Genomic DNA, 13,195 nt, shown 5'->3' with positions numbered 1-13,195 from the left:
TCCTCTGCAGCTCCTAATGCATCTACGGCTTCATTGCCAACGAGAAACTGATTATCCATCAAATATGCAACGTATTCCAACTCCCAATGCCAGAAATGGTCCTGAAGATCAAATGAAAAGAACAAACGCCGGAAATCACCATTACAAGTTCCCTAAATTCGACCAAAATGAAGAACTAGGGATTCACTCCACTTACACCAACATGACACTTGTAGAAGACCCAGCCCTCGTGCTTCTCCGTGTTCGACAGATAGAACTTCACACGAGTGCGGCAAGAAGGGCACCTGATGAGCGGCACCACCACCGAACGGCCGCCAACCGATGACCTGGCCGAGCTTGTCGACATGGCGGACTGAAGCAACGGGCGGTGACAAGCGGCAGGGAGAGGCCGCCGGCAAGCAGCACGGAAGAGGGCGGCGGCAACAGCAGGGAGAGGGCGGCGACGTCGGCGGCAGAGTGGGGAATTTGGGAGAGGGCGGCGGCGTCGGCGGCAGAGTGGGGAATTTGGGAGAGGGCGGCGGCGTTGCCAGCAGAGTGGGGTATTTCAAGGGGGTGGATGGATAATTACATCCGCCGGTGTAATTTACAGAAAAAACCCTGAGCGTGCCGACGTGGATGGCACTGACTGGTCAAACCGAGCGGCGACGGGTGGCATACGGGGAGCAGTGACCGTACAAACACGTCTTGTCGTATTGGGTGACCGTATTGGCCGTATTTCTAAGTACAGTGACCAAAGTGAGCGCTCTTCGCAAGTTCAGTGACTGCCAGTGCATTTTACTCTTCTCTAATACTACTTGAATTAAAAAGAAACTAGCGACGGCGGAGGATTTGTGCCCCTAGCCGCCGCAGAGCAGCCGTGATCATAGACAAATTTGGTAAGATTAGTAAGAAGATTAAGTTCCACACCCGCACTTAAAATAAAACAGAGACCACGCTGTTACGCGGCAGCAACAAATGTTCAACACAAAATACGGGACTAAGACACTGACAGCAGTAACACACGATGACACGACTCACACGCAGCCATAGAGACGACTACCAGGACCTGTGAACCGATCTTCCAAAGAAATCACTGGCCACCACGGAGGCGGAGCACCAGGTGCAGGGTGGACTCCTTCTGAATGTTGTAATCAGCGAGAGTACGGCCGTCCTCAAGCTGCTTGCCTGCGAAGATCAGACGCTGCTGGTCCGGCGGGATGCCCTCCTTGTCCTGGATCTTTGCCTTAACATTGTCGATTGTGTCAGAGGACTCCACCTCGAGGGTGATAGTCTTGCCCGTAAGGGTCTTCACAAAGATCTGCATCTGCATCGTGGGAATTTGCAAACCAGAAAAGTTAATTCACAAGTACGTATAGAATAATTCAGTCAAGTGCTTCAAAAAAAAAGTCAGAAACCATAAGGAGGCAGTTTAATAAATCTTCTCATGACAAAAGAGTAAATCTGCAGTAAACAATTGACAGCTACCAATAGCAACCACATAATCATGGAACAGTTAGGTTGATATAACCCTTGAGGTTCATCTTCAATGTTTAAATAAAAGCCAATAAATAGTAATCAGATCTACGTGGAAGAATATTGACTGATCAGATTGTGCTAACATAAGTGGACCGACCATTGGAAGAGCAACGCACAGATGAAGCGAATCAGAAACATGGTAGATGGTACATTGGTTAGCAGGAGAGGTATTTTTGGGGTCGACGTGTAGAAGACATCTCATATATAAGTTGCAATCTACAAACGACATGCGATGATGTCGCAACACTAATCAACCCTTGCCAACAAGTTGGTTCAATCAACGTACAAAGAGCAGCATCCAAGTGCAATCCACATGGATCCACATTACTATCTACTGATCTACGACTGATAGTTCAACGCTAATGGATCTGGAGATCAAGGTAGCTAATCGACAGTTTAATCACAAGGATAGGTTGCTAGATCGATTTAGGTCTACGAAATTTAACATGAAGCCAACCGATAATCGAACGGGCGCGCAGCGAAGGGGGATCGAGAGGACGCATACCTTGACGGAGGAGTGCGGCGATGTTTTCGATCGGAACGAGGGGGTCTGGTGGATTGGTGGAAGCGAGTCGAGTGGGTGCGCGTATTTATAGATTGGAACGAGGCCGGCTTGGTTACGTCACGCGTGCGCCGGACCGACCGACTATCCAGGTGCGAACAAAAAACTGATTCTTGATGAGGAGATCGGCAGAAGCATCTCGACGTTTCGCGAATATATTTTTGGGTGTGATAGTCGCTTTTGTTTTACAGCAATAATATCTCCTCAAAATAAAAACTGGATTATACAAATATACATTCGGCTCTAGGATAAGTTGTGGCGGGTCGAGGCTTCCCTGCTCTGATACATAGGCTCTCGACGATCTGGGACTCTGCCTGCGATGGATGGCGTCCACACATACGGATTAGGGCCCTGCTCAGATTGGGGCAACGACCTCAACCTCTTCTGGCTGCATGGGTGGCGGCTCGGAGCGGTCTGCTATCCGACGGCTGGGTGCGCTAGACGGTGGCCGATGGGATCCCAATGGGCACAGGTCCCGTTTTCTAGGGCAGCGGCCCTAGGTGATGGCCCGTCAGCTATTCTCGGTGCACGAGGATGGTCGTGATGGTCATCGATGCTGGTGGTTAGGCCGATGGCGTCTAGTCTCCTCAGAGGTGACATGCTAGGCATCGACGGTGGGTTTGGTGGACCAGCCGGCTTGGGGATTGGAAGGTGAGAACGCCGGCGAAAGACGTGACACTTGTGAGTGTCATTACCTTCATGAAGGCGTCAGATGTCCTCCTAGTCCTTATACTTTAGGGAAAACCCTAGGTCCTTGAAACTGTCACATTTGTCGTGCTACCCTCTCAAGGGAATCGTTTTGGTGTTGGTGCTCGCTGGTGGGAACTATGGTTCTTGGCGAGGCATGAACTGCAGTCGGCCTCTCTAGGGCCCTCACTTGGGTGGCTAAGGCATGAAGATGGCATCATGTTTCGGCGATCCACCATAGTGGTGTGGCGAGGCGTAGGAGGTGCACGGTGGTAGTGCCGATGTGGTTGGCCGGGACATTCCAGAGGTCTGCCAGTGGTAGCAGGTCGCGACTATGGCGCGCAGTGCTGGCTCGTGGTGTTTCGTCCAAGCGGCGGCAGCCATGCCCAGATTTATATATGATATTCACTTGTGTTTGAGGTGTATCGTCAGAGCGTCTCCAATTTGAGATTTTGACGGTGCAATTTCTTATTGCTAGTTTGTGCTGCGAATGGGATCATACCGATGTTCCTGGCTCCATGGACGACAGTTGTGTGCCTGGTGTGTGCAAAATTTCCAGTTCATGTGGTTATGATGTCCGGATCGTGTGCGTCTTCATCTTCTTCATTGGGTTCAACGTGGATCATCGTTACTTTTTTTTCAATCCGCCTAGGCATAGCTTCGGCCTTCTTTGGCTTTGTTTTTTCCAGTGTGATCTTTTGCATGTGTGTTGATGTTGGTTGTGTGCATCTTAGTTATGCAGAGTCCGGGTGTTTACTCATTGTGTTTTGTATCCTATATATCTAAGAGAGTCATCCCACTAACTTATTTATCTCAATATGCAAGCATGCCACTTATACAATTATAAATGAAATAAGGCCTACCTCAACATGCCATTATGCATGGGAAAAATACAAACTGGTCAAATGGTTAGTGCTGCAAAATCCTCAATATACTTCAGCCCAAATACAAACATTGATGATAAGGTAGATGTGTGCCAAATTCTTGATATCATGACTGAGTCGTTATCTGATAAATACTTGGGGTTGCCCTCAATGATTGGTGTTGAAACTCTTGGAACATCTAACCTCCAGCGTATGGCTCCCACCTCTCTCCTCTCCACCTCTGGCGACTACGATGGCGATTCTAGGGTTTAACCCTACGATCTCCTCCTGGCGAACCCAATGGATGGCCTCCTCCATTGGGACTTTTCCCCCGGCCTTAAGGTCGAGGCACAGGTGCGTGCACGGTTTGGATCTACGGTCCACTTCGTCCCCAACTCCGGCTCCAAGGAATTCTTCCTTGAAGTTTCCTTCTCCTCGGCCTCTTTTCCCCTCTCGGTGGATTCGGTTGGTTTGGCTCTTCAGTCTTGTATTGGAGGGCTTGGTGCGGGTTTCAATGTCGTTCGCTTGGGTGATCGTCATTTCCGGTTCTCTGTGGCATCAAATCGAGTGGGACATTTTATCTTTGGGCTACGGGACCGTATTTGGCCGGACTTTATTTGTCATTTTCATTTGCATCGTGGTATGGACATGCGCCCCAGGATTCAATCATGGCATACGGATTCTGAGTTGACTGGTTTGGCTTCTTCACCTGGCCCAGCGATCAAATCTAAATGGTTATCATCTCAACATAATATGCCTATGGATCCTGCATCTATTCCAGTGTTTCAGAAATTGGGTTTGATCCCGCCGCCGACGGATTTGCATTCCGGCGAGGCCCCGACTGTGCTCTCTTTTGGTAGTTTTCGGGTTCCGGTTTCTCCGGATAATTTTCGGATTGGATCCATATCTGTACCTATTTCCTCCGATATTCCGGCCAAGTTACCTTCTTTTCGAGGTGAGTTGTTTGTTCGGGGTTTATGGGGGTCCATTCCGGATGATATTCTCTATTCCATATTGGATGGATGGCAGGCTGGTTATGATAATGACAGTGTTAAGCAAATGGTACAAATCTCTTTAGTTCCCACCAAAGATTATATATACAAACGGCTTAAGCATTGCTCTTTATGTGATCGGCTTGGTCATGTTGATGCTTGTTGCAATGGGTATTTTTATCAGCCTTGTGGGGATGTTTCTGTGCATGGCTCCTGTGGTTCTACACGTAATAATCCCAATTTCCATATGCCATGCAAGGTGGGCCCGGACCCTCTAGGCCATCCATGCAATGCATGCTCTGCAATGGATCACATGACTAGCCTTTGTCCTGGGCTTCGTCGTTGCACGTTATGCCACCGTCTGGGTCATGCGGCCCGTAAGCCCAGCTATTGCACTGCTTTACCTCATTTGGTTTGGGCACCAAAATCTTTACCAGTAACAAAATCTGAGAGGATCCTGCCTCGGGGTGAGCTGGAGGCGTCTGTGTTTGGTAATTCTATGGTTGTTGGTATGGCCCGTGTTGCGAGGGATATGCGGGCCCGTTGGATTTGGAAACAGAAACAGAAAATCCCACGCTCCTCGGAAGTGGCCACCGCTCAACGCTTGACGATACGCCTCCCTGGTCAGGGTGTAGTCACTTCAGCCTGCCAAAAATCCCAATCGAGTCAGCCGGCGTCCTCGAGCTCACCACCCCAACCTTCATTGCCCCCGCTCCCACCGATTTCTTGCTGTCCGTCATCGGCGATTCCTCTTTCGGCGGATTCCACACCTCCGACCACTCTAGCTATGGCGAACTTTCCAGTGCGCCCGTTCGCCTTCGCCCCGGTTGGATCGACCTTCGACCGTGGCCCTGCTCATCGCGTTCAGCGCCATGTCATGGTGGTCGATGATCCGCCCCTCAACCATGACAGGTATGCCATTGTTACAGTCCATCCTCCCGTCCCTGATCATCAAAAGGAGCTCTGGTTGGCCGAGGTCTGTCGCATCATTACTGGGGATCTAGAGTATGATTTGGTGGATGATTTTATTTACCCGTTAGGAATTGGCTGTGTGGTCTTTGCGGATATGGAGAGTCGGGATGCTGCAATTAGGGAGGGACCTCACGCTCTGTCTGAGGATTCTACTTTTGCTTTAGTACCTCATGATGAAGGTCTCAATATGCGCATGCCTGCTTTTGAATATGAGGTTTGGGTTATGTTTCTAGCTTTCCCTATGGATTACCAGACCGAGCACTATATTCATAAGGCAGTTTCTAATTTTGGAAAGCTCCTTGTGTGGCCACGTCCGGGTTTCAACAAAGCTAGAGTTCTGGTTAAATGTCATATCAAAGATGTGGCTGAAGTGCCACACAGTCTGTTGGTTACCAGGGTTGGTATGCTGCCAGGGCTTGCTCGATCCTGGTCTGTACCAGTGTATGTTCTGAATGGCAGGAATACTATTCCCAATTTAGTTGGCAACGAAGATGCTCCTCCGCTTCTGAATGCATCACCCCACCCTTATGAGCTTCCCTACTACACCCTCATGCAGCAAGCCAGGATTGATGAGATGGCTGCCCAAGAGGCTCTGAATGAAGCGGCATGGCACGCCCCAGAACCGGCCCAGGTGCAATTTCAGGATAATGGTTGGCCCATGTGGCCTGTGGTTCCTCCGCCATATGCAGGGTTCAGTTTCAGAACGTTCTTCCAGTACGATGGACCGTCTTTGATGGATGGTGTGGATCCTGAAATCAATGTCCAGGACAACCTGTCGGATGTTTGGTCTTCTGACTTAGAGTTTCAAGCGGTGGAAGCATTGGCGGATGGTTTTGTGCTTGGGAATCCTACTGCATGACTTGCGTTCGTCAGAGCGGGAGGAAATTCAGCTAGTTTCTTTGTGGCTGTCGATCATGATTTGTTGCTCTGGATGGGAGGGATGCTCAAACGCATATATACGCTAGCCCTAACCTTTCAGACATCTGAGGCTGTTATGTTTCCCCTCAATCCTTTCAAGTTTATACAGAACCAGTTGAATGTTGCTGTGTCTACCTGGCTGGAGGGCATAGTCCCAGAGCGTGATGTTCTGACAGAGGTGTTCAGTTCACTCTTTCAGATGGGGGCTGCCATCATCCCGTCGTCTTGGCTGCAGGAGGCAGCTGAATGCAGGTTTTCAGCGTTTGACACTGCTTGGGGGAGGGCGGCTCGTTCTCCTGGTCTTAAGGAGATCTCAAGGCTTGCCCCCGAAGATGCAGAGTTACATCCAGTGACCTTGTCTGTTCAAGAGACGGCTCTTCAGGTGATTGCTTCTACTTCTCTTTATAATGCCTCCCAGTCTCGCAATGTGCTTGTGCCTCTTGACACAACCACTGTCAGAAGAAGTACTCGTTCTACTAAGTATGATGGTTTCAAGATCAACCACGTCTCTGACATCAAACGCTCTAAGTCACGGGTGAAACCACGAGAAACTTCTTTTATCACAGCTGTTTCTTTGGCTGCTGCCCCCGTGCAGGTTCGGTCTGATGATTGTCCCCCTCCTATGACGATTGAAGATCTTCAACAGATGGGCAAACGCTGCGGGATCGCGCAGGATGCTCTTTCCCCCGAGAAGCTGCTGGATGATCAGCGCTCGTCCACGGGAGCTGGAGACTGAACTTTTGCTGGTTCATGAATAAGTCGTGGAATGTTTTGTCATGGAACATCAGGGGCATCAACTCCGATGCTAAAACTTTGGCTCTCAGGAATGCTATCGATACTAGTGGTTGCTCTGTGATATGTATCCAGGAAACAAAGCGTGACTCTTTTGATCTGGTGTTTATTAAAACTTTCTGCCCTAAGCGGTTTGATAAATTTGTGTTTGCCCCATTTGTGGGTGCCTCTGGTGGTCTTATTATTATCTGGAATAGCTCCGTGTTTGTGGGCACACCTTGGTATGTTGATTCGTTTGCTGTGGGTGTCTCTTTTGTTGCTACACAGTCCAATGACTCGTGGAAATTGATCAATGTCTACGGCCCATGTTCGGGTCAGCGTCGGGTGGATTTTACTAATTGGTTATTTGACCTACATATACCTGATGATGAGAACTGGTTGATCCTCGGTGATTGCAACTTTATTCGTTCCACGAATAACAGAAACAAACCTGGGGGTGACGCTGCGGACATGTTGCTTTTTAATGAAATCATTAGAGCGCAGTCTCTGATGGAGTTACCTGTGAAGGGCCGAACATATACCTGGAGTAATATGCAAGACGACCCCTTACTTGAACAGCTTGACCGGTTCTTTTCGTCCTCTTGCTGGACCACCTCGTTTCCAAATACAATGGTCTTGCCATTAGGAAAACCGGTCTCTGATCATATTCCCTGTGTGGTTACAATTGAGTCCTCTATCCCCAAGTCCAAACTCTTCTGATTTGAGAACTTTTGGATTAACCATTCCGGGTTTATGGAGGTGGTGGCCGCCTCCTGGTCCAAGGCATGCCATGCCCCGAACGCTGCCGCCCGCATTTGCAAAAAACTGAAAACTCTGAGGTATGATCTCAAGAGATGGAGCAGGGATATCTCAAAGCTAAAAATCATAATTCAAAACTGTAATGAATCTTTAGCTACGATGGATAATCTCGAGGACAAAAGACCTCTATTTATCCAGGAATCAAACTTCCGAATTTTTTTGAAATCTCACTTGCAGACATTGTTACAGTTTCAGAATGAATACTGGAGGAAAAGATGCACGATCAGATACTTCAGATTTGCGGATGAAAATACCAAACTCTTCCAATCCCTGGCCACGGAGAGATACAGACATAACTCTATCGCCATGCTTCGGGATGGCGATGTGGAAATGCATGACCATGCTGGCAAGGAAGGGGTGTTGTTCAAAACCTATAAGGAACGGTTGGGTTCTTCTAAACCCACTCACATGCGTTTTGATCTTTCCAGAATCATCCGTCGGATTGAGGGACTGGAGAACTTGTCGGCACCTTTTACCAATGAAGAGATTGACACTGTTATTAAGGAAATGCCGAGTGATCGGGCTCCGGGTCCTGATGGTTTTAATGGTTGCTTCCTTAAGAGCTGCTGGCCGATCATCAAGTCGGACTTCTATGAGTTGTGCCATGCATTTCATGCCGGAGGGCTAGATATAACCAGTATTAGTGAGGGGTATATCACATTGATCCCAAAGAACTCTTCTCCAGAAACTGCAAATGATTATAGACCAATTACTTTACTGAATTGTTGTCTGAAAATCATCACTAAGATCTTGGCAAATCGGCTACAGAAAGTCATCCTCAAGATCATACACAGAAATCAGTACGGTTTTCTCAAAGGGAGGACTATCCAGGATTGCCTAGCGTGGTCGTTTGAATACATCCATCAATGCCATACCTCAGCGAGGGAAAACATCCTCCTCAAACTAGACTTTGCCAAGGCGTTTGACACTATTGAGCACGCCCCCATGATGGAAATTATGAAACACATGGGTTTTGATGACAAATGGCTTGGATGGATGAACACGATCTTTGGCTCGGGGGTTTCTTCTGTACTCCTTAATGGAGTCCCTGGTCGAAAATTCAATTGTAAGTGTGGAGTGCGCCAGGGGGACCCTCTCTCACCGTTGATCTTTGTCCTTGCGGCTGATCTCCTCCAAGCAGCAGTTAACGATGCTTTTACTCGAGGATTGTTTGATCTTCCTCTCCCTCGTGATAGGGCGGGTGACTTCCCGGTTGTCCAATACGCTGACGACACGATTTTAGTTATGCAGGCATGTCCCGTGCAGGCTGCCCGTATGAAAGCTATCCTAGAAGATTATGCTACTTCCATTGGGCTGAAGATCAATTTTCAGAAATCAACTCTCATACCCATTAACATTGATCACCGACGTGCTTGTGAACTGGCTGGGGTTTTTGGTTGCTCGGTTGGTTCCATGCCCTTCACATACCTTGGCCTGCCAATGGGCACGACGAGGCCCACTGTCCTTGATCTTATGCCGCTGGTTCATGCAGTTGAGCGGAAGACATCCACTGCGTTGTCACTGATGTCATCCGGGGCTAAACTGACCTTGGTCAATTCAGTTGTGACTTCGATGCTGATATATGCAATGTGCACAATCAAGATACACCCAAAGGTGATTGAACATCTGGACAAGCTGCGTAGATATTGCCTCTGGGCTAAAAACTCTGACGACGGGGTCAAAAATAACTCTCTTGCGGCCTGGGAACTTGTCTGCCGCCCAAAACGCTACGGAGGCCTTGGTGTCATTGATCTTAAAACACAGAATGCAGCCCTCCTCCTAAAATATCTATTCAAATTCTATAATCATGAAGATGTTCCCTGGGTGGAGCTTGTTTGGGATGCCTACTACAGAAACAAGATACCGCATGCATCTGAGGCGGTGGGCTCTTTCTGGTGGAAAGATTTGATGCAACTCAGTGGGATCTTCCGAGGGATCACTAAAGTCACCCCCGGGGATGGCTCTAGTGCACTGTTCTGGAAAGATGTTTGGTTTGATAATACTCAAGATTCCCCAATAATGGACATATACCCACGAGCCTTTTCATTTTGTCTGAATGAGGACGACTCCATTGCTAAGGTTCTTACTGCTACTGACCCATCCACGATTTTTAGTCTACCTCTCTCGACCCAGGCGAGAGAGGAAATCAAAGAGATCCAGGAGGGGTTGCCGCAAACTCGGCTGGCCGCCGATAGTTGTGATGTCTGGGAATGCATGCTCGGGCGTTTTTCGTCCAAGAAGTTCTATAACCACTGCTACAAACAGGTTGTGGTAGATGTGGCGTTTGGATGGCTCTGGAAAGCTAAAAGGCCGATCAAATTCAAGATGTTTGGGTGGCTACTCCTAGTTGATCGTCTGAATACCAGGAATATGCTCAAACGCAGACATTTTGTTGTCGTGGGGGGCAACTATGCATGCATGTTCTGTCAAAACCCTCCAGAGGAAACGGTGGAACACCTGTTCTTCAATTGCCCCTTTAGTCAACGCTGCTGGGATGTAGTTGGAATGACATGGCCGATAGTTGACAACAGACTGGCTCTTCTGCATGGAGGTAGGGGTAATTGGAGACAACCTCTCTTCATGGATATCTTCCTCTTGGCTGCTTGGAGTCTTTGGATGGAGAGAAACAATCAACACTTTAGAGGGATTCAGCACTCCTATGGAGCATGGCTAGTTAGATTCAAGCATCTCTTGGAGCTGCTAACGCATAACTGCCGGGAGGAACTTCATCCCTTCCTGTCTAATTACATTGTAAATTTGGGCCACTAAGACCGTGGATAGCTAGCATGGCCGGGGGGCCATAAAAACCCTTTGTAACACATATGTAACTGTTCCTTTGTGAGTAATACAAAGTCAGTGGGAGCCTCTCCCACTATCGTTCTCCCTCAAAAAAAATGATTGGTGTTGATCGAGTATATTGTTTCAAACATCTTATTGAAAGAATACATAAATTAGTGAATGGGTGGAAGGAACGACAATTGTCTTATGGCGGAAAAGAGGCTTTAATAAAAGCAGTGGCTCAAGCCATCCCAACATACGCGATGGGTGTATTTAAATTCCCGAAGAAAATTTGTAAGGGGATCACTGATACTATATTGCATTTCTGGTGGGGTGACGGAGAGGACCAACGTAAATTACATTGGTTTGGATGATGAAAGATGTGTGTCCCTAAGAGTTGGGGCGGTATGGGTTTCCATGACATACGCAGTTTTAACTTGGCTATGCTTGCTAAGCAATGTTGGCGTCCGATTGATAATGTGTGCCAAGGTTCTGAGATCAAAATACTACCCTTCCGGTGATTTGTTTAATTGTGCTCTAAAGAAGGGATCATCCTACACATGGCAAAGTATTTGGTCCAAGATCCAGGCTTTCCAGAAAGGATGTATTTGGAGAGTTGGTAATGGACTCAAAATTAATATTTGGGATGATTGTTGGATACCAAGCAGTCCCTCAAGGAAGATAATTATAGTGCGGGATAATTGTGTTCTCACTACGGTGAATGAACTCATAGACCCTACTACCGGAGAGTGGGATGAACTCCATATTTGGGATAATTTTTGGCATATTGATGCGGAAAGGATATTGCAGATCCCTCTGTTCCAACAGTATACCGATGACTTTGTTGCATGGCATCTTACAAAATCTGGGGTATTTTCTGTCCGGTCAGCGTACCACCGTCAATGAGGAAAGCCATGAGTTAAACAATGCAAATTTAATGGGCGCACAAGGTTCCACACCACACCCAGTTTGGAAGAAGCTATGGAATTTGAAGGTGCCAGGCAAGGTAAAAGTTTTTATTTGGAGAAATTTACATGATGCCATTTCATGCCGCTGTGTACTAGCAAATAGACATATTTCTCAGTCATCACAATGCCCGATTTGTTCAACTCATGCGGAAGACACAACCCACTTGCTTTTCAAATGTGAACGAGCTCAGGAAGTGTGGAGAGGCCTTGGGCTACATGAAATAATAAGGACAGTTGCACTGCCGTATCGCTTGGGGGCAGAGATACTGGAAATTGACCAGGCTCACAATACAAAGTACATGGATGTCGTCCAACTACCAGAGCTTATAGCTGTTACGAGTTGGTACCTTTGGTGGCAGAGAAGGTGTATCGCTCGCCAAGAAGAGGTTCAATCCCCGGAACGAACAGGCCAGACAATACAAGCCTTGTCTTTGATTTATGTACGTGCAGCCTGTAAACCGGTGGTGACCCGTCGTGTCGATTGATGGAAGAAACCACTCCAGAACCAAGTAGCTTTGAATGTGGATGCTGCTTTTTCAGAAGAGGATCATACAGGGGCTTGTGGAGCAATCCTGCGGGATTATAGGGGCTTATTCATTGGAGCTGCGACGACAAAACTTGATTATGTAGCTGATGTGTTGTCGGCTGAGGCTGCAGCTCTACGGGAGGGTCTCAAACTCGCAAACACAGCTGGTTGTAATTTTGTTCGTGTTCAAACAGATAGCCTAATTCTTATGGAGGCTCTACAACAAAACTTGGGGCATTCCATGATCGCAGCGCCAATCCTAGAAGATTGCATGTTACTACTAGTTGATTTTGGGAATGTCATTTTAGAGCATTGTAATCGGGACTCTAATAAGGTAGCTCATGTGCTAGCGCAAAATGGCCGTGTTGATCCACCAAACTTGTGGTTGGACTCACCGCCCACTTTTATTTCTGAACTATTAGCAGACGATGTAAGCGTTATTTGATTTAATAAAGCTAGCCATGATGGCCTTCCCCTAAAAAAAATTATGCATGGGAAAAAGACCCACCACAACATTCAACTTATATTCATTAATAATTTTACAACTATACATAATCATATATAGAAAGACATATGCATATTTAATTTTGGTTCTCATATTCTCAACCCAATTTTCATCAACTTATTCCAACAACACCGCACTGGGTATTCTCTAGTTTCCTTAATGCTTCACTTTGAGTTAATAAAAATGTGCCCTTTACTGAAAAAACTGCAAGAACCTCTAAAAATTCAATAACATGAACGTAAAAATAGAATAGAAAGATAGACATGGGACTATGGGAGCACCACAACCTAACAATAATTCAACCACGACACTAGGAGCA

General features: G+C 47.4%; 1 pseudogene; it reads right to left on the bottom strand.

Annotated features, from left to right (window-relative positions):
* The window catches only part of LOC120961856 (polyubiquitin-like), a 387,099-nt pseudogene that overhangs the window by 243,139 nt on the left and 130,765 nt on the right, over positions 1 to 13,195 (bottom strand).

Source organism: Aegilops tauschii, chromosome 7 (genome assembly GCF_002575655.3).
Source record: "Aegilops tauschii subsp. strangulata cultivar AL8/78 chromosome 7, Aet v6.0, whole genome shotgun sequence".
Lineage (NCBI taxonomy): Eukaryota > Viridiplantae > Streptophyta > Magnoliopsida > Poales > Poaceae > Aegilops > Aegilops tauschii.
Note: the sequence above shows the minus strand (reverse complement) of the source record. Positions and strands in the feature narration are given on the sequence as shown.